Below are 22,472 nucleotides of genomic sequence, written 5' to 3'. Positions count from 1 at the left end.
CCTCTAGCTTGGGCTTTTCTAGAGGTGAAATTAAAGAGGATTAAAATAAAACTGCCCGTCAGGCACGCATCGCACCGTGACTTCTAGAAAGCTAGCTACAAATGTCATGTTACTAAGTGAGTTTACTAGCAGAAAAATTTTAACTGTTCCTTTTTTTCTTAAGCTATTTAAAAAATGTATTTCCCCAAGGCAATTAACACAAATTTCCTTTTATTTTTTCTTACAAAATATCTCATGAATATTTCCACAACAGTATAAAGCAGTTAAATACGACCTCCCACAGTCAACTAAGAGTGAGTTGAAATGTACCTCTGTTGTAAGAAGCAAAGCAACCTCTTATTGGAAACTGTGGCGAATATGCACTCAGAAGTTTCTAACACGTGGGTGAAGGGGAATCTTAGTTCACTCTGATTAACTCATTTATTCTGGTGTTGCTTGTTACCAGATTGGGTGCATACTACCAGACAGCATTTATATGCAAACTGGTACACTTTCCTAACCATCTGTCATGCCTCTAAAGGGCAGAATGTAAGACCAATATCAGAAACTATAGAAAAATATGGAAAACTATCAAAGTGAGCCATCCAGAATCAAAGTGAGCTTGCTGTACCCAGAAGTATTCCAATCCAAACTGGACAATCACAATGTATAAAGAAACTTCACATATCAGAGAACTAGCTAGATTAGATACAGGTTCTTTTCACCTCGGAGACCCTAGGGCCTTACCAGGATAAACTTCCTCCCTTTCATTCCTTTCATTTCAATCTAACTTTGTTTTTCTCCTAAACCACCCAGCCCAAGAAGAGCTCGCTGTGGGAAAACGTGGGGCACGTATCTAAGAATGTGACAAGAATGCCCTTCTCCCTTCCTTGCCCTCTGTCTTGTCTGCACAGAGAAGGTAGCCCCACCTTACCCGCAGCCTGGCGGGGCTCCCTTCTGAAGGGCATTTTACAACTTTAGGAGGAAGAGCCAGACAGGATCCCACAGAGTTCCCAGCCTTCTTTTCTAAGGGCCGCATCATGTTTCAAGCCCCCACACCTTCAGCTCCTTGGAGGGAGCTCAGATGAACTCTCACAGCAGGAGAAATCAGTACATGAGCAGGGCACTGATGTGACCCACAGAATATTTAGAGATCTCCAAACTCTAATCACAACTCATTTGCTTTGGTTATAGAAAGCAGAAAGTCCATTCCTTGAGAAATGCAAAGCCAAAATCACACTGAAACCACCACTCTCCCTTCTTGAGACTCTCAACATATCCACTCCTAAATCCATATTGTTCCAAAACAGGCACAAGATCACGAAGGCAAAGAGAACAATTACTGGGAATTGGGGATGGCTCCATGTGTGGCACAGACTGGTGTGCAGGGGTTACAAATGCACTCACTAATAGAATTTGCCTATAGGAGGACCTCCAATCAAGTTGCTAATAGAGAAACTGCTTATGCTAGAAGACTAAAAATGTTCTGCATTATTAAGCTTGTATTATCTACATGCTGAGGTTGGAATTACAATGTTTAAGTGAAATGATGTTCTTAATTGACTTTATTAAAAAATACATATATATTTATATATGAGCAAAAAAGTAAAATGTGTAAGGTGGACCCACAGGAAGGAATAACTAGGTCACTGCTCTGAGCCCAGTGCTGTCTGTCCTTGTGTGCAGAACTGTGGACATGTGTCCACCTGGCAGCTGTACCTCCCAGCTCCATCTAGGATCTAGAGCAACCTGAACTCTTGTACTCCTACACCAATATGTCCTTTAGCTGGCTAGTATTTAATTGTCAGTAGCACTTAAGTAATTCTCTAGTGTTCCATCATTCTAATCATCTTGTGAACAAGACTCTAACTGCCACGGCTAAACTTCTCTCTAACCTTGAACCCAGGTAGGTAGGGAGTCTGAAACCAGCCCCCACACTGGGGAGACCAGAACCTGGCCTCCTGCCATTTTTATGCTACCAGGATGCTGGCAGATATGTTCTGCTTGCAGGGCGCTAAGCAGATAATCCTGGGAGGTGGGATGGGAGCACTCATGGAAAATCAGGGAACTAATATGAACAAGGATCCCACTGGAATGAGGGAGCGTGGGAAGTAGAAGGGCACTCTTAAAGAAAGGGAATCATGAGTCCTCTAAAGATGGGTGTTTGTGACACATCATCTTAAAACTTAAAGACTTGAGAAACCTGTGATGCCACCTTTCCATAACAAAATTCCATCAGGCTAGCTAGATCACAGCACCTCAAAATAACTAGTAATAAAAATAAGTTCCTGAAAGCTCTGGAGGTAGATGATGGCAAAGGTTGGGCAACAGTGTGAAGGTACTTAATGCCCTTGACCTGCACACTTAAAAATAGTTAAGATGGTAAATTTTATGTCATATATATATATATATATTTTATCATATACATTTGTGTTTTATCTATCTATCCATATATTTTTTTTTTAAAGAGCTCTTGCTTAGGCTTCAATTCTTGATCAACAAAAGGCAGATATTTGTCAACATCCTCATAATTTTATATTAAGAACTTCTGTGTTTCAGATTTTAAATCACTTCTTTCCCTTTTTTTCCCCAAATTATGTTTATTGAAGTAGATTTACACTCTTGTACCTGTTCTGGGGGCCAGAGGCTCAAATGTCTACAAAAATATACTGTGTCACACCCTGCCCTTCAGCAGTGCCTGGACAATTCTTCACCATGTTCCACTGGGCCTCTCCCTACTCCTTTCCTACCCTCTACCTCCCCCTCCCTACCACAGTAACAAAGTATCAGTCAAAACCAAATCAGTAATAAACTCTTCACATCTGATTACAAAACTGAAGAACCTCTTTTAAACTGTTGCGTTGCCACAGTTTATAATTTTGAAAATGAATTAAAATGTTGAATCAAATAATAAGTAGTCAGGTCACACTGCAACTCTGTCTTTGGCACTTTGATTGTGTTTAACATGAGAATGTGTTGAGAGAATGTAGAAAACACGACCATTTCTTAAAAAGTGCTACTTGCCCTTTCCTACAATCAATGCTAAGTCTTCCAAGTTAAAAGAACTGGATAGGGCCTCCCCTGGTGGCTCAACAATTGAGCACTGGGCTGCAAAGCTGCCTGCAGCCTCTGCAGCGCCAGTTCGATCCCCGGCCACCGGTGAGGGTCCCACATGGCGCACAGACCTCTCCTGCCGCCCGCTGCTCCCCTCAGCAGTGTGGTTCGGTCCTTCTGCCTGCTCTGCTCCCCGCTCTGGCTCTGGTGAGTTCTCTCATCCTCCAGTGCTTCTGACTGTACCCAGTGCTTGTATAAATGAATAAATAAAATCTTAAAAAAAAGGGGGTAATTAAAAAAAAAAAAGAACTGGATAATGTAACTAACATTGCAATCTGAATCAATCTAGCTTTAATGAGCTCTCCCTTTTTTCCTAGAAATTTATGTGAAAAACAGCAGTTTTCAAAAAGACTAACATAATGGTTAATTGTATTCCTCTACTGTCTTTGATGTATATTAACTAACAAAAATCTGCACTCAAAAATGCTATTTTTAACTTCCTGGTTATAGAAGCTAGAGAGTTTTTTACAGCATTTCTACAAAATATACCAATTTAAGATCAATAATTGTCTATTATGGTTAGCTCCATTTATCAGCTGCTCTCAAACATGTATCAGAATTAGTTGCTGTACTCATGGACCACCTCTTGATAGCCAGAACATGAAAACAAATTCTGACTCATCCAAACCTGAAATTAGAATAAAAGGCTGTCGTGTCTTCCTGTGACTTTTCCCCAACACCCATCAATGGTGATTTTTAAAGGGTGATTATTATTTTTTTAGGTGTGGAAAGGGCATAGCAGTAATGTATATAATAAAGATCATGTCAAGTTAAAAAATACATAATACTCAGGAGGCACAGTTTCCCCTTGACACTCAAGGAAAACTCTAGCAGATCCTCTAATCCTCTGGTTTCTTATAACAGAAAGTCCTAAAGTTACTTAAAGTAATAAAATAGAATCGTGATTCAGGAAATGGAATGTTCAGGTCAATATATGAACCAATCCTTGAAGTAAGACCAAAAAACTAAGACTTCTTGATCCACCACAGGTGCGTGGATAAGATCTGCACAGCTGGCCACTGGCTTCTGTCTTCCCTAGCCACCTCCTCCCCCATTTGTTAGCTGCTGTTACTGTTCCCTCAAGGTTAATAAGTAGAGAAAGAAAGACCACTTGACTACTAGGTACATGAAAATGAAGTCACAAAGTCTCCCAATATCCATTAGCCCCTCCTCTTTACAAAAGAATCCTGATTTTAAGATAGACTTTAAAGGTCACTGAGCAAGCAACAAGTTTACATATCCTAGCCTCCCTGGAGCCACAAGAGGCCTAGGGCAGAGATGCTGCTAATGAGATGAAAGCAAAAAGTTGGGTGATGTATCCTAAAAGAAACTTAACAGGGAGGGGACAGACCCTTCCTCTTCCCGGTCTTTCCTCCTGCTGCCTGGAACAAACCGTGATGTCTGGAGCTTTTGCAGCTTCCTCTGACCACAAGTATAAGGACTATATTCGTGGACCAGGGGAGCAGTGAACTGGGAGGTTCACTGATGATAACTGCATGGAGCCATCTTCCCAGCCCTGAATTACCTACTTTCTGACTTATTCTACATAAGAAAGAAAGAAACTTCTATTTTGTGTTACCACTGTTCTTTCGTTTGTATGCATGCAAATCCACTCCTCACTAGTATAGGAGGTGGTTTCACTTTGGGGACCAACAGATACTTACACCTGACTCTGATTCTCCTGGGCACTTCTTGTCTTTGTTTAACAAGTTCAGGATTTCTAGAGTGCTAACTTTCACAGAGCAGGACTCAAGCCGAAAGTATATAATGACAGTACAAACTTATGGGGGAGAATGCAGATTATAATGATACAAGTATACAATTCAAACTGGCAGCAAAGAAGGGGGAAGAGATACTGAATCTCTTGGCAAAGCTCAGGAGACTGGCAAAGCAAAGTGCACAGGACCTGGTAGCACCCATCTCTCGGCAGAGGTGGGGGGCACTTTTCAGGACAAGAAGAGTCCCTCGTAACTCTCACCAAACTGGGAGAAGGTGCCAGGACTCCAGACATGATGTCCATTCCCACCTCAAATGCCTTAAATTTGGTGCCTATGTTTATACCATTTCTCAGAGACATTATCAGGACCATCTGTTAATTCTGACTTAGGTGGGAACTCTACATACAGACTGGTTTTTATCTGCCCTGGCCTTTCGCATGTCTATCAGTGTGTTCAGAAACAAGTGGCTACGTTTTCACCAATAAGTTAGGTTGTTCGATCTCAAATGGCCCCGACTTCCCATCAGTCAGGTCATTCAACATCAATATATCTGATATTTTTCCAGGGGCTCCCCTCAAAATCCTTGTACTACAGGTGATGCATTCAAGACCTGTGTTTTTTGACACATTCTGAAACCCCTGAAAGTCACTGCACAAGTTCTCTGAGGGCTATGCCTCTTGGGTAGAGGTCAAAGGAGATCCAGGCTGGCTCCCCACATCTGCAAAAGCCACATGCGGTCCATGAGAAGCACACACAACCGCCCCAACAAAGTTGGCAGTGGCAGGAGCCCCAATCCAGCTGATTGCCTCTTGGCCATGCCACCTAAACACCTCCCCAGTGTGAGGGCCAGCTCACACACGCCTGGCTGGAGGGCACGCAGAGCACACACTTCAGGCAGCCTCTCTCCAGTCCTGGCATGAAGGACAGTACCCCCGCTGCACACGTCCTCCAGGAAGAAGGGATGGATACAGACTCACAAGCAGAAGTTTCTCCAAACAAATCCCTTTACAAATCCTGTATCGATGCTTTTTATACTCTCAGAGTGATGAGGATTTTCAAGAGCTGTGAACCCAGCATTTCACATTTCCTTTGAAAATCTCCATTTCAGTCTTTCTCACAACTTATTTTAGTAACTGCTATCTAGTGTGTCCTGAGGCGTTAGTCAAATTTTCCAATTCAACAGCCTGTCACAAAAACAATAAATTATATGGGGGTGAACACTGGTGGCAAAACTCTAAAGAAAAGCAAGGAAACCATTAACACAATATTTGGAAGAACAATCACCCCTGTGGGTGCGGGTGGAAGGAAGAAAGGAAATGGATCCAATAAGCACACTTGAGGGGCTTCAAAGACAAGGTTGTAGATGTTTACCTGTGGAGTTATTCAAGTAAAAGTGTACAGGTGTGTTATATATACATATTTATTCATAACTTAATAAATATTTATTTACTTTTAAGTTAAAGTAAACCTAACTTAAAAGTAAATAAAAGAATAAACACAAGATAATCTCTAACTCCACAGCAAAGCAATTTGAAAATAAAACTTCACTCTGAGAATCAGGCTATAAACTCAACACAAAATGGAGGAAGTTGGTCTACAAAAATGACTTTTAGAAGGAATTGAAGGATTTCCTCAAAGGGCTGGAGGACTACTCTTAGGGGCACTTGCAGTGGTGGTTAATTCTGTGGCATAGACAATATCCTTCACATAACCAACTACTTAACTGCCTGGATGAGACATTAGGGAAAAACGTAAGAGTCAATCAAAGGTCCTTCAGAGCTAATGGCAGGAGAAAAAGTCATGAGCCCTCAGAATTGAAAGGGAGTCTCACCAACAGACTCAAGTGAGCTGACCTCATTGGGCATGCTGCCTTGGCTACCCTGAACCTGTCGGAGCATGGGGACGTGTGTAAAGCCATCTGAATTCTCTGTGCATTACCTTTATAGTTGCCAAAACAACTTTCTGATTATGATCTAGCATTTGTGGAGCCAGTCTATGAGAAAGGAAGGTGCTACTCATGTAGGTTTTATTGTTGTTATTAAGGCAACATTCACTTTATTATAATTAATGGTGACAGCTGATATTTCTCATGTGCTTATCCATTTGATCCTCACAATAATCTTTATCCTACTGAGAAGCAGCAGAGAGGAAAGTGATAAAGAGCAACAGACTGCCCAGGTTCAATCCTATTCTAACCCTTAATAGTGCTGTGACCTTGAGCAGTACATTGTCCCTCTGTGGGCCTCAGCTTCTTCATCTGTTAAGTGGGAATAATGGTAGCACCTAACTCATATGATTACTGTGAAGAGTAAATGGATTTATATTATTCCCAAAGCACTAAGACAGCAGTTATCACAAAGTGAGTACAACAGAAATGTTTGCTATTATTCCCATTTTGCAGACAAAACAACTGAGGCTTATAGTTGTAAAGTAACCTGCTTAAATTCCATAGCTAGTACATGGCAGCTAGTCTAACCCAAATACATTACACTTCAGACCCCAGGTGCTTAACCTTAATCATGCTTGCTATACAACCACCCTGACAGGTATTTGCCAAAGTAAATTAACCCCTGTGCTTGCGGGGGCATGTTGGCCAGATGACTCACTTAGGGCCTGATAATGGTCACTGCAGGCTCTAGGTCTTCCAAACAGGAGAACCTTCCCTCCAACTGAACACTGCCCTGGCCCAGTATCAGTCAACCTTCCCTTAGACACTCCAGGGACAGCTGCCTGCCATCCCGACTCCCTCCCTCCTTGAGATTCTCAAAGGTAGACACGGGCTTTGAGTTTTCAGTTCTTAGCAATATGCCACCTAGCTATATAAATTATAAATTTTTCTGTAACCCCAGACAGGTTCAGATTATACCCACCTTCTCTCCATCTGGTTACAAGGACGGAATCTTTTCTCCAAATCCTTTCTAACCTACCCAAGCCAAAGCACACTATTCCTGTGAAGGACCCATGAACGGGAAATGGTCCACATGAAGTCATGATCTGCCAAGGGACTCCACTGTCCCAAAGGAAAAGTGCAGGAGAAGAGGCGGAGCTCTGTCGGGGTCTTTTTTCTGTCAGACTCCACTGAACACGGTTGAGGCATTTTGTCTCTCTGAGCTTCAGCTTCCCCATTAGGAAGCAGAAAAATTAGACCAGATGCTCTGAAAGTTCCCCTTCATTCTTTGATCTTTATATCCTTATTTTAATTCGGAGCCAAATCTCATTTTGATGTGACCGCATTCAAAAACAACTCAAAATAAATTCTCACTTTAAGGAGAGTTACAGGCCGTCTTCCCTAATGCGTAAATGGAAAGCAATGCTGTGGCTATTTGCATTTGTGAAAGGATAAAGGCACTTTCAAAACACCAACATAAGTTGCCAGGACCACTGAAAGGGAAAAATCCATCAGTCTGATAACCATACATTACATGAAACTTAAAGCTTAAAAGCTTTTCTTCCCTGAGCAGCATAAGCAATAAATTGGGCCTATTCCTAATATGGTTCATGTCAATCAGTCCCAGATTACACATGTGAGCAGGTATGTGCTTGTATGTGCATGCTCATAGCAGAGTGCAGATATTTAAATAATAAATGATAAACTACTGTGACAAAAAAAGGACAACGCTCATTATCTCAAAATGATGTTCGATAGCTTATCAAGGATACTAGATATAAACTTATTTCTGGCCCTGTACTAATAAAATGCTTGCCACTAAATCTATAGTGCAAATAAATTTCTGAATTAGACTGCACTGAAGAAAAAAGTTCAAAAAGTAAGTAACAGGGCCTCCCCGATGGTCTAGGGGGTTAAGTCTCTGGGCTATCACCACTATGGAATAAGTTTCGATCCTTGGCCAGGAAGCCAACCCACATATGGTGCAGCAGACCTCTCCTGTCTCACCTGCTGCTCCCCTCAGCAGTATATTTCAGTAGATCCACCTGTTTTGCTCCCCACTCTGTCTCTGGTGAATCCTCTCACCCCCGACAACTCTGGCCTACACCCCAGTTCTTCCACACACAAAAAAAAAAAAAAGGAAGTAACAGACCACCACTAGGACTTGCAGGTGATACTGGCTTGGTATCTAAAAGTATTCTTTTTATCTGCAGCATGTATAAGATGTACCTACTGACTGGTTTTCTCTTCTCCCAAATATCACTATAACTTGTATTTTTATCCTTTAAAGCTATTTTAAGATGCTTTAATTTAGTCAAATTAATTTCATCAGCTATATCTGTTCAGAAGCCTGAGTCATGAAAAATGCAAGCTATAGATAATTTCTCCACTCATTTTTTGAAAGATTTTAGAATCTTTATAGCATGACCCTTCATAATAGCCCAACAGTGCTCAACCATCCATCAAAGTCCCATGCACTGTATTTGCTACATGGGCACTCTGTAGGAGGGGGGTAAAAGACAAACGACTCAGGCAGCTGAGGTATGTCACAGGTAATGACCAGGCTATCATTCTGAATAATAATGCTAACCTTGCACTGAACACTTTGCCTAATTAGACTTCACACAATGGGGGAAAATGCTTTAATATTTAACAAGTATAATGGTGCAATCAATGTACACAAATCAGCCTGATAAGGAATATTGCTTATTAAGGAGAAACAGATGGCTACGGGGAAGGTATAATCATTGAAAGTGAAATCTCACAAGCTCTAACTGTGAATACCAGCCACCTACTTTCAAATTACCACTCCAACCTCAGACACTCCATGCATTATTTAGTCCAGTCCTCTTGCTCAGTAGACTATAGTTTCACCCACAACACAGATTTAATAAGATAACTTGGTTCAAATAAATCATCTTTGCTGTTTCTTCAAGGTGTCTTTTCTCAGCCACTTTTGCTGCTGTCAAAATCCCAGTAAGTCAAGATGTCCAACATCTTTCTTATAATCATTTCAGTTAGGTAATTAGTCCTCTTTTTTATTACTTTCAAGAGCACTTAATGTGTTGGAAGCCTTCCTGACTCTATTAAATCCATCCAGACTGCCATAAGATTATGAATACATAATGTGTTTATAGGTAGCGTTTAAAAAAAACTCTATGCAGGAAAATAGTTAACAGTGGGCTTGCCTAAGAACTACAAATTATAGCAGAAGAGAGATATCTAAGGGTGAGTTATCTGTTTGGTTTCTCCAAGGTCAGTTTCACACTCAAATCCAGGGATCCTAGAAAGTAATTTGTCCATTCGTGAACCTGGCTTCTTGTGAACCATGCTGACTATTAAATTGCTGCATTCACTCATTCCACACATATTTACAGAAAACCTACTGCACCTGCACAAATGCTACTTTCCTTGGGATACATAAAAAAATAAATACACTAGTGTCCCTATGCTTCAGGAGTCTGCAATCTTGTCCCCACAGGACATAAGAGCAACTACAATGCCCAGTGCCACATAATTCTTCATCACACTTGGTACCATGTTATCTTGGGAGTAGGGACTTAAATGCCAAAGAGACCTAGGTTCAAATGCTGGTCCTGCTGTCATTGTCATCTGACCCAGCCAAGTTACTTCATCTCTCTGATTCTCAGTTCCTCAAGTATTTTTGGAGTTGTAATTTTTTTTAACTCCACAAATAAAATGCTTCCAATAGTGTGTAGTACATATATTTCTTTCTACTCTGCTGCCATTTCTGCACTCCCAGATGAAGAGTAGGCTTCATTTTAATTAAAAAACCAATTATTCAACCCTTGACCCAGCTGCAATGACAGCCACATCTCCACATCATGTTTCCAGAAAGATTATGGATTTGAAGCACAAGAGGGCAAAGGATTTTAAATGTCAACCCACTAGCAAGATGTGTACAGATGAAGTTGAGATTATTTAGACTTCATCTGATTCTTGAAGCTTCTTGTCATCATTTCCATTTCTGATGTTGTAAAACCAACAGGAAATAAAAACCAGTCCCTGCTGGCCTTGAAATAACCACTGAGAACTTACCATGCTCAGGGATGATGTTCCACATGTCAGTAAGTCATAGCTTGATATTTTCCCTTCTTTGTATTGACATTTCACTCTATTATGAGCTCCTTGAGGTGAGAAATCCCTGGCTTTTCATCTACACATCACTAGCACCAACCACAGTGCCAGGCACATGGTAGAAGATTCCAGAACCAGATTCTGAACATCATGCAGATGTGTAGGTGGCAGCATTGTAGGGTCACCAAAAATTACCTGCCAGCCAAATATGGTACCTAAGGACACTGCCTGGCCTATCAGGAGCAGCATGCAGAAATAGGTTCCATTTCCAATAATATCATTCCATTAAATAACTGGATTCACCATTGATGATTCACTTCACATCTCTGGGCCTCTTTCTGTTCATCTACTAAATATGGGACAGTCCAGATGATTTCAAACATGCTACTATTTCTGCAAAATAACTGACGATAGAACAAAAGAAACAGCAATAATGCTATTTCTGAGATGAGATGTTCTTCCTAACCAACAGATCCTCTCATTACTTCTTACTCCAATAAGCCGTTGGTAAGACTACTAAATGAAATCTATAAACTCTCCAGGACCAAAGCGTCCCTTTCTTTTTTTTCCCCATAAGTGACGTTACTGGGGAAATCAAGTATTTAATGAAGGCTTGGGTCGGGTGATTCTACAGCAATGTGTTTCATGTGACATTATAACTCAGAGGTTTTTCACTACAGAGATTGGGTGAGGAGATAAATACATCTGGGAAATAAACATACTGCATTTACTGCTGAAGATGCATGATTCTTATTAAAGGCAGTATATAAATTTGTTCAATTTCGTTTGATCTGTTTCTTTCAAAATGCATTTGACCATCACGACTGCCATTTTTGAAGTAATTTCTTTTTATGCCCTTTGAACACTGGGAAAACTTCTTCTAAGGCTCTCTTCCTACCCTGAGACTTTGTATGCCAAGGAATCCCAAATTCTTTTTAAAAGAGACATGACTTTGATGGATGGCAGCCCTTTTAGACATGATGCTGTTTCTAAGAATGAGATGGTGACTCTAGGGCTCTGTAGATAATATAGGGTCAGTTTGCTTATGTTATTTGAGATCAATGTAATTGTTAAAGAGAAATAATAGGAGTTATGACAATTGTAATGATAAAGAAAGACATAAGCCTGTAAGAATCTATCTGTTTGAGAAAATCTCTTTTATGTTATTTGTGTTGTTCTTTCTTTCCTTCACCCAACCAGCAGGACCAGCATTTGATGGGGGAGGGAGGTAGATGGGGTATGGCCATAGGTGGTTTGGTAGGGGCAGTGTCCCTTTCAAATGCATTATTTTGCCATTTCAAATATTCCTAATTCATGTCAGTAATCAGTGAATGTGACCAGCTTTATCCATAGCTTTTTCTTTCATTCTCTGACTCTCATACCTAAGTGATTAAAAGCAATAGTAATACTGGTTCACTGTCCCCAAAATAATCAGTCACTTACAGGACCAAAGAAAGGTGTCGAAAGAGGCTGGTGCCTCCCAAGCAGCTTCACCCCAGACCAGATCATCTCCAGAAGTAGAACAAGCATTTCCTCATGCTTTCAGTCAGTCAGATGGTTCTCAAAAGAACAAATACCCACCTCCCATCTACCTCACTCCGGTGAAAACTGCACTCATTAGTAACCCTGTTGCCACCAACAATATTTACCATCTTGAGAGGAGAGGTAAGAGAGTCTAGTACTGGTAGCCAGTGAGCAAATGACTTCAAAAGCCGGCTCCTCAGCAGAGTCTTGAGTAAGAGACAAACCAAAATGCCTATAGTTCCTGCAACTCCAACCCCATTTCCATCAAAATTGAATATGAAGCCACCTTCTCTGCATAGAGGGCCTAAGGAGATATTGTGATCTCTGTTCTCTACACTAAAACTGATCCAGGTACTGTAAAACTGATCCAGGTACTGTACTGATCCAGGCTTCCTTTTGGAGGAAGACAAAAAGGTAATTGCAGTGAAGCTGGAAAAATTCCCCTGTATACCAAAGATATTCATGACAACACCCCAGTATCTTTAATTACCTAAGTGAATACTATGTACATAGAAAATCCATTTTTGAAACGACCCAGAAGCAAAGACATTGAATCAGCTTATTTGATTCAACTGAGTAACTAGTTTAATGCTCAGTCTTGGCTTTGGCCACCATTTGGATTGATGAATCCATTCACAGTCCATAAATGTCATTGCTTTGCATTCAAATGCCTGAGTCTCAATGATTAAATTGCTACTTTAGGGATTAAGAATTTGCTCATGGCCCCAGAGTGAGTCAGCTCTGCAATCCTTTTTCTACCAACCTAGTCTCTTTTTATTGCAACTTGTCTACACCTCCATCTAGGAGAGATACCAAAGGGAGAAAACACAAAACCCCTCAACTGAGCGCTCTCCTTTTATGCAGGACCAGAAATCTATGAGCCATGAGTTTAGTAAAAAAAAAAAAAGCAGCAGCAGCAGCAGCAGCAGCAGCTCACCACCAAAGAGTAAGCTCTAGATAGAAGCCAGAGCTTGCAAATCATGGGTCATCCAAAGAAACAGCCCCCTAAAACATAAGTCTTCTCCCTTGGTTCTCTATTATGCAGCCACAAGTGTTCCTAAATAAACCTTTTTTCTATGTAAATATATACCCCAAAATACTGGGTGTTTTGAATTACTTACATGTGCAGAGGCCCAAGAAGTACTTACTTCCAAGATACTGTATATAAAGGAGATGTGAAACAAGAAGAGGAAAACTTCTTTGAACAGCTAATTCAAGAAGCCAAGGAATATCAGGAATTCAGTCTTTAATAGTAAGTCCCAATCACTGTTTTGAAGGCCTCAGTTTAACACTATACTATTACACAAAAGGATACTGAGAGCGATTTTACTGCGGTTAGTTTCCATACCTAAACACCTTATCTTAATGGCAAGTACACTGTGGGTGTCCAAGGCACATTTGATTATAACTATCTAGCACTGAAGACATTAAAAAAAAAATTGCCCAAGAAAAGAATTAGAAAACTGAAGGTCCAAGGCTTATATAGAATGTTTCCCCTCATATTCCAAATGCTCTTTGGTCCTTCTTTTCTTTCCCATGCTTCCTGCCCATGCACCTTGCAAAAACAGCTAGTAAGTATGAAGTATTTGTCATGTACTAGGCAGAACATATCTTGCCTAAAACAATGAGCAAACTGCCCAATAACACAGCACCATTATCCTCATTTTGTAGATAAGAAAGCTGGGATCTAAGAATGGAGAATATGCTCAAGATCACAGTCAAGAAAGAATGGAACTGTGAACCTACGTGAACTAACTTCAATCCCATTCTCCAAGGATGCTGTTTCCTCATTCGCTTCATTATTGCCCAATGCATATTCTCACTTATCAGCATACATTTATTCTGCCCAAGAGCCATATGAAGAAATCTGGATATAATTCAAGGACAATTCTTCTTCCCACAAATCTATCCTTCTGCTGTTTTTGTTTGTTTTTCTTTTCTTTTTTTTTTTTTTTTAGTGTGCTTGTTCATTTCAATTTATTATTAATTATAGAAAATGGGTTTTTGAAAATTACAGCAACTTGCTTTAAACAAACTCATCCCCAATTCAACACTGTTTTTAGTATTTTAGAATTTTTTACATTTATTTAAAAACACCAAATCCAGCTTCCCTTGCACCTGGGAAAGTTCTGTTTGCTTATTCACAGGCTGGTGTGTGCCTATGTGCCGACGCATAATAAATAGAGTCAGGACCTGCTGCTCCCTGGCTGAGGTAGCTGTTCTTGAACTGTAGTGATTTTGTAAAAACCTGCATTCCCCACCGACCACACACAGCATCCACCCTGGACACCAAACAAGGCAGCCCATTATCATGAAACCACTAGAAACACGTCTTAAAAACACTCCCTGATCTGACAACACAGCTCACTATACAGAAATGCCAGCAGCACCCTTTATGGGCACCTGAAACGACCCAGCTCCCTACCGTGCTATGAAACAGAGCTGGGTGCATTTAACCAAATCTTCAAATGAGAAAGGGAAAAAAAGGCTGATTTTCCTGTGACACCATCTACTCCTTTGAAGATCTACAGTGAGAACAGGAAGTAGAACAACGGGGAGCATGAAGAACAGGGTAGACAATGCATTGGACGTGGGGATGCACAGGGCCACAGATTCTTCTAGCTGGTCAGCAGAGACATCCAGCCTCAAGATGCTTGTCTGAGTCACCTGCCCCAACCCCACAGCCCTCAAGAACAAGCTACTCAGAGCCTTGCCTTGCTCACCACAAAAGCCAAAGCCCTTTCCACCTAGCCCACCTCAAACTTCTTTTCTGACTTATTTCAACTTCCATGAGCCATGAGTGCCTGGTTATGCCCCACAATAGCCTCATCCACCCCCTTGGGCCCAAATCTTATTCTGTAACATAGGCACCTATCCTGGGCTCCAAAATGCCATGTGGAGTTTGAAGTCACTGACCCACTGGGTAACAACCCAGTGTCCTAGGGGGCCCACCACTGGACCAGCTCAGAGAGCACTCAACCCTGCTCCCAGGTGTGTCTCGGTGGCCCCTTCCACCCCACCCCACCACCCCTACCCCCCAACCACATCATGAGGGAAGACCAGAAAATAACATCTTAAATGAATTCATCTGTCTACCTTGGATTTTAGATATGATTATCTCTACCACCTCCCTATAAGGGGGTAGAGAGGGAAGAAAGGAACAAGCAAGAGACAAGCAGGAAGAAAGTAGAGCAAGTGCACTATCCGTTGGTGCTACAGCTTGGCACTTACCTATCCATCTCATTTAATTCTTGTGACAGTCTCTAGGGTGTTGTTATCCCTACTATTCACACAGGAAACTAAGCTTAGCCTCAGAGATGTTGGAGGATGGGTCCAGTCAGTAAGTGGTAGAGGTAGGATTTGAGTCCCAGACTGCCCAGTCTCCAGCTTCCATATCTTTCTGCTTTGTGCAGTATCTAGCAGAGTGCCTTCATCTAATAGGTGAATGATAAATATTTGCTGAAAGAATGTATGGATGGTTGTCTCAGTCTTCACACCTTAATATTCTGCAACCCACACACTTGATTTTATTCATATATTCTGCTTATAACATGCTTCCAAAGTGCCTTGATAAGAAGTTAAATGCTGAACAGATGTAAGTTGTACCTCATTGCATTTATTGTATTCTGAGCTATTAGAAAAAGCTACCCACAGAAATCTATAAATAAAGGCTTTCCTGGTGGTGCAAGGAGTTGAGCACCGCACTATGAAGCTGTCCGCAGCCTCTGCAGCATGAGTTCGATCCCCGGTGGGCCAGGGAGCAACCCACATGGCACAGCAGACCTCTCCTGTCTCGCCCGCTGCTCCCCTCAGCAGTGTTTTCAGTCGTCTGCCTGTTCTGCTCCCCACTCTGTCTCTGGTGAATCCTCTTAGTCCCCTGCATCTCAGGCCTGTACCCCAGCTCTTGGGTGCAGAAATAAATAAATCTTTAAAAAAAAAATCTATAAATAAAAAGAGCCGAAGCAGACCCACTGATAAAAATTCATTTGTCATCTTACTCTAACATGTCCAGGAATGGATACAAATACAATAATCTAAGTAAAATCAATGTTTTCATGTTTTGCTAACTCAGGCTGCCAACCCAATGAGTATTTCTGCTGGAAAAGAGAGCACAGAGGTTCCGAGTGCAAGGCCTAGAGCCAGACAGATGTGGACTCAAGGCCCCGTTCCACCACTCACAGCTGATCTGGGGCAAGTAGCTCATCTTGTACACCCTGGTTTTCTAATCTGTAAAATGCAGATAATGATAGTGAACTCTTTCTTAGGAGGCTGTGCTGATTAAATGAATAACTCATGGACCATGCCTAGCAGAGGAGCTGCTACGTGGCGGGGTGCTCCGTGTTAGCCATTTTTATCATGTGAAGAGTGAACAGCAATGAGCATGCAAAGAAACATGAAACATGATTACCTGCCTTTGAAAACATTATTATAAGCACTAAATTCATCTGAATCCTCTATTCCAGATTGTTGTGACTACTAGAAAGATCTGCCCTGATGCAACAGCCACCAGTAGTGATGCATCTCATTGACTGTGTGCCAGCATGTTCTAACCACTTTTACAGACAAGAGCATCACCTACAGTTGTGTAGTTGCGTCACACCAGAGTGCCGCGTGGGGGAAGCATGGGGCTGAAGTCCAGTAGGTCTCTGCTTTTGCTTGGCCAAACCCAGCCAACAGTTGTCATTTTGGTCCCTCAGGAGACACCTCCTAAGTGCAGGAACCCTGGCAGGGAAGGTCTACATACACGGGCACCCCACGGCTAGCAGTAGCCCTGTTTACATACATTAACTGATACATTAACTGTAGCAAATTTCTAGACAATGACAGAAACAGAAAGTCACTTTTTGTAGTACACAGGACCCAAGTTGAAAAGCATTAATTTCACCAACAGAGAAGATGAGTAGACCCCAAATCACCAGTAAACAACACCTATTATCAAGCTGCACAGTGTGTGCCCATGTGCCTTGGGAATGCGAAAACAAGGCGGGCCCTAGTGTTGCTTATAAATACAGAGTTCCCATCTACCTCCTCCCTGTTTCCGGCTTCCCTTTGCCTCCCTCAACTCAAATGTTCCTGTGTGTGAAAATGAAACAAAGCATCAAAAGTGACCCCAGGATAACCAAAACAAAAGTGACCCCAGGACAATGTTTTTGCATTGTCTAAAAACAACAACAGAATGATCTGTACAGCAAAGCCATGTTTTACTAAGTGATGAGTTCAATACAATTCTTTGCAAAATCCAGCCAACAGTTGTCATTTCAGTCCCTCCAGCAGAAACCTCCCAAGTGCAGGTTCCTAAAAATGACTCCCAGGTATAAAGACTCATTCATTTCCTCCCACTTCGGACAGCCTTAATCTTGGCCAGCACAAGGGACTCTTACCGAAATGGAAACACCTTGTTCTTCATACTGCTGGAGACACATCACTGTGGCTTAGACCCAGCCTCAGTCTGGGAAGGGGAGAAACAGGGAGACACTGTGGACTTCACAAGCTGGATGTTTGAGAACAAAAACAATACTCTTCCAGAAGCTTCTAAGCATTAGTTGTACAAATGGGATCTGTGTAACTTTTTGATATGCTCAGTATCCTAAAAATAATCCCAAAGTTAGTTTAACCAGAGGGAAGTGATAATAAAAATTCTCTGCAACCTTCAAAAGTTATTCCTCTTACCTGATTCCCCTAAGAGTACTTATGACACTAGACACTGGTAGAAAAAGAACAGAAATCAGATGGCCTTGTTTTAAAATTCCTCTATGTGAGAACAGAAATGGATGCCTAATAATTTTCAGAACTCAGAGACATTCTGCTAAGATAAGAAATCCCTTGATAAGAATTTGGACCTGTAGCGGGCCAAACATTTCTCTGTTAATTTTACTTTACAGATTAATAAAGTAGTCTGTTGCTGTAGTTAAATTTCACTTAAAATATTTTCAATAAAAATGTTTTCTTATACACATCATCAGCATTTTGTCTACCAAACAGCAAATCATGCCTGAAAAATAAAAACACCAACTCATTTTGGAATTGTTCAATGGTCTCAAGTCTACCTTCGTTCAAATTAGGATTTAGGAATAAGAGATCTTTCCACAAACTCACAGAAAAAAAGATATCTTTCAATGATGCATCTTGGATTGTAAAATACCGTATTTTTTAAAGGTGGGATTTAATGCAGCCTCCTTTTAGAACAGAAAAGACATAGGGGACTCCTACTGACCACAAGAATTCCTTGATAAACAATTCTAATTGTGAATGCTACAAGCACTTATTTAGGAAATAAAACAATTTAAAAACCATTAAAAAATAAAAATGAGTTCCACCAAAAAATGCCCCCAAAATTTGAAAACACCAACAGCTTTCTGTAGTGGCAAGACAGGGACACACAGTGCAGGTTTTCTATGATTCTATGCAGGCCGGGTAAAGCAGATCCTGGAGCCCTCGGTGGCTTTCCTCAGGCTTTTACTAAGCTTTTGCATGTAGTGCAGCAACCAGGTACATAGCAGGCAGTAGAGCCAGGGGGCCAGGAGGCCTCCAAGCCCCAGCAAGTCTCTACTCTGGGCTGCTCTGTAGGTCTTTCTCCTCTTCTTCTCTCCTGCCTCTCTCTTGCCTCTGCTTCTCTTGGCAGACCATCTCAATTACTGAGCCGGGGTCCACAGAAGTAAGCAACACAGCTTACAACAATATAACAACTGCAGGTGCCCCATCAGGCACAGCAATCATAAGGGTGGGAGGGCAGAAAAGCCTGAAAATCATTTACCCTACACTTTCACTTTACATAAAGTTTTCTAAAACCATGTATTTGAATATAAGAATATGCAAAACAAAAGACCTGATTTGAAATCTCCTTTAAATGTTTAATTCTTAACTTATTCTAAAACAGTACTGAATTTGTCACTAAGACTGTTTTCATTTATTTTTAGGCTTTTGGTAATGCTTTTCACACAAGGTTGCCCTTTTCTAATGAAGTATCCCATGTCGAGAAATCAAGCAGTTAAATTCCTTTGCTACCTTAAAAGACAGAATAATGGCAATAAATGAGTCTCGCTGATACACTAGGCAGAGGAGGCCCCTAGTGGTGAAACTCCTTATAAGAGGATGCATGAAGAAGGCACAATCAATAGATAATATTAAGTCCACCTGGGCTGTACCTCTTTCCTCCCCTCTACTAGTTCTAATATGTAGTGGGGCTACCGTTTCGAACCCCCAAGGTCCCTTCATCAGGATTTTTTAAAGGATCCAAACTGAAGAGTAACATCATTGCACTCTGCATTTCAAATCAGCAAATATTATTGAGCCCTTACACTGTGCCAGGCACTGGGCTGGGCATGGAGAGACTGGTAAACATGAGCACCCACACGAAACTTATCGTTATTTCCTCTCAATGGAAGAACATTACATTAAGGACAGAGCTAGAACAATACAAAGGTTGGGAAGTACAATTCACTATCATAAGACTTTAGGATGGATTCTTACCAACAAGAAAATCCTGAAGGATTACCCACCTCCACCCCCAAATTGTTAAACACTCACCTAGTGTAGCACCAGAGGTTCTTCAAAATGATGGTTGAATGAGTAAGTAAAGGCAAAGTAAAGTTCCATAGGAAAAGGAATTTTAAACTTTAAAAAAACGTTGACGCATGTCAGAGCTGGGAGTTCCTCGACGTAGGCAAAGAAACATTTCTGACGCACTCACTGGTCTGCAGACACAAACATAAGTTCCTAAATGTTATTCCACTCTCCCTAACATGCATAAGGTGAGGAGCATTATTGGCATTTTATGAAGTAGAAAACCAAGGCTGGGAACGATAAGTGACTGGCCCGAGGTCATACAGTCAATAAAGGGGAGAGGCTTCTGGGAGTCCAGGTATGCAGACTGGCAAAGCAAATGTTCTTTTCACTCTACAATAGAATGGTAAATCCAAATGTTTGTGATTTTGCTCTGAACCCCATTAATAGTTAGCAAACAGAAATATGAGATTTGGAACACAAAGAGGAATTAACGCATTTCAATATTATATAGAGTACACATGGTTGTTCAATGCAGAGGAATTATTAAATATTTATAGGGTTCCTACAATGAGTATGGCCATATGCTTTCCAGGAATTGACATTCTGTGGGAACACAACCCACAATCCCATGATCCCATATCTGATTATGCACAATTACATGTACTGAAGTCCCTTGTTATGCCTAAGGATTTATGGTTTTGCTTTATGCTTCTATTTCCAAGTTTGAAAGACTTTTCTCCTTCCAATTAGCAGTATGACAGCACCACACCAGGCTTATTAGAGCTCATTGTTGCAAGAGACATCATGATAATCCTGACTTCCTTGCATGAACAGTGTTAAAATTCAAGAAACGCGGTAGAATTAAATGTAAAGTTCTAGTAAAATATGTGAAAGAACACTTAATTGTCTTTATTATCTAGACCTCGCTAATGACATTTAAGTAAAAACTACTCCAAGGCTTTGAAATGAGAATAAAAGTGGTGTTTGCGAAATAACCACTCCACCATTTACTAGTATTTCCCAAGGCTCACTGTTCCGGCATGTGCAGGGCTGTTAAGATCTTTTCCTCTGCCATCACTCTTTCTCTGCTCATCGATGAAAAGATAACTTCAAAGTCATTGACTGTGGTGCAGGTGCAGGAAGTGTCGCGGAACAACAACTTTGCCTTCTCTTTGTACAGCTTTCCTGCTCCCCGCCCTCCAAAGCCCTCTACCCCCAGACCATGCCCTGGCACTTCTCTCCACTGCCCGCACAAAACACCTCCTCCTCGGATCGCGGGGACCCCCGGGGACCGTCCCCACGGCTGGATCCGCGGCAGGAGAGCTTGCTGCCCACCGAGTCGCCCTCGGCACGCCCCCTCCACCCTCTCCATCACAGCAAGAATAACACCCCAATGCCAGCAAAGTAGTCACGCGCACACGTGCCCAGGCTACTTTCTCAGTGGGTGTTTGAGAAAGTCATTAAAGAGCTAATGGCCACGAGGAAGGCGGGTGACGCCAAAGGGACCCCGGGCGCGGCAGCCGCCCGGGACCCTCCGCGTCCTCGCGCGCCCACCTGGAGACGCCGCGCCCCGGGCGGGCCGAGCCGCCTCCGGCCCCCGCGGCGCTGAGCCCCTTCCCGGCCAGCGCCCGCAGCCCCCGTGGACCGCCACGGCGCGAGGCCGGGCGCGGCCGCGTCCTCCCGGCTGCACCAGCCACCCCGAGGTCGCGGGCTGGGGAGCCCCGGCTGCGCCCGCGCCGCGAGATCCGCCCGCCGCACCGACGCCCCCGCGCGGCTCACGCGCCCGCGCGGCCCCGGGAGGGGACCCGACTCACCCCGAGGCGCCCTCTCGGCTGCCGGGCCGGCTCCTGCAGCTCCCGCTGCCGCTGAACTTTCCCTCCTGCGCGGCCGCCGCGGGCTGGGCTCCACCTCCAGCTCCGGCGGCCGCGGAGCCTCCAGGGACCCGGGGGGCGGGGAGCGCGGCGCGGCGGCGGGCGGGCTGAACCGCCGCCAAGCCCCAGAGCCCCGCCGCCGGGTGGGAGCCGGGCCCGCGAGCCCGCGCGGCGGCGCCGGCCGGGGGTCGCGCCTGGCTGCGCCCACCCGCCTCCTGCTCGCCGCTCTGCAGTGCGCCCTTCTGCCCCGTCGGAGCGGGGCGCCCTGACGGAATCCGGCGCCTCTCCACCCCGCGCGCCCCAAGACCGGGGGTCCCTGGCAGGTGGGAGGGTTTGCGCGTGACAGGTCACCGCGACTCGGAGGTGAGGGAAGGAACCGAGGTGCCGTGGCGCGCGGGTGACCCGGGAGAGGGCTGATGCGGGGTCGGTTTCACAAGGAGGTGGGCGTCCCTCTGTGAGCACAGTTCCCAGGCCCCTTCCCCCGCGCCCCCCCCCCTCCAGGGTCTTGGGGGGCTTTGCCCTTTCCTGGGCTGCCCTCCCCGCCATGAACCGGCTTACTTATAAAAACTTGGCCAGTTGCACTTGGGGAAATTAATTCTGTAGTCGGTGTGTCTGCTGCCGGTCAGTAACAAGGCCTTCACTAGAGGGTGTGTGTTTACAGCGAGGGTCCGGACCCCTTTAACTCTGAGCCCCCACCACCGTCTGAGTATTATGTCCGCAGCGACTCCTGATCGCCACGGGGGGGGGGGGCTGGGAGAGGAGGGAGAAGAAGGA

At 43.2% G+C, this 22,472-nt stretch overlaps 1 protein-coding gene across 6 annotated transcripts in view; it reads right to left on the bottom strand.

Moving 5' to 3' along the window:
* CSGALNACT1 (chondroitin sulfate N-acetylgalactosaminyltransferase 1) overlaps positions 1-21,729 on the bottom strand; it is a 304,654-nt gene extending 282,925 nt beyond the window's left edge. For 3 of the 6 annotated variants that reach the window (XM_054700949.1, XM_054700950.1, XM_054700951.1), the window contains exons 1-2: positions 21,642-21,729; positions 19,849-20,015 (exon numbers count right to left, since the gene is read on the bottom strand). The gene's annotated coding sequence lies outside the window, so the exon portion shown is untranslated. Of the gene's footprint in view, positions 1-17,702; positions 17,771-19,848; positions 20,016-21,641 lie in introns of all 6 variants that reach the window. The other 3 variants (XM_054700947.1, XM_054700952.1, XM_054700953.1) reach the window with 2 other exon arrangements.
* Positions 21,730-22,472: the final 743 nt, after the last annotated feature.

Source organism: Talpa occidentalis, unplaced genomic scaffold (assembly GCF_014898055.3).
Source record: "Talpa occidentalis isolate TD23 unplaced genomic scaffold, MPIMG_talOcc4v2.1 talOcc4.4, whole genome shotgun sequence".
NCBI classification, from domain to species: domain Eukaryota; kingdom Metazoa; phylum Chordata; class Mammalia; order Eulipotyphla; family Talpidae; genus Talpa; species Talpa occidentalis.
Note: the sequence above shows the minus strand (reverse complement) of the source record. Positions and strands in the feature narration are given on the sequence as shown.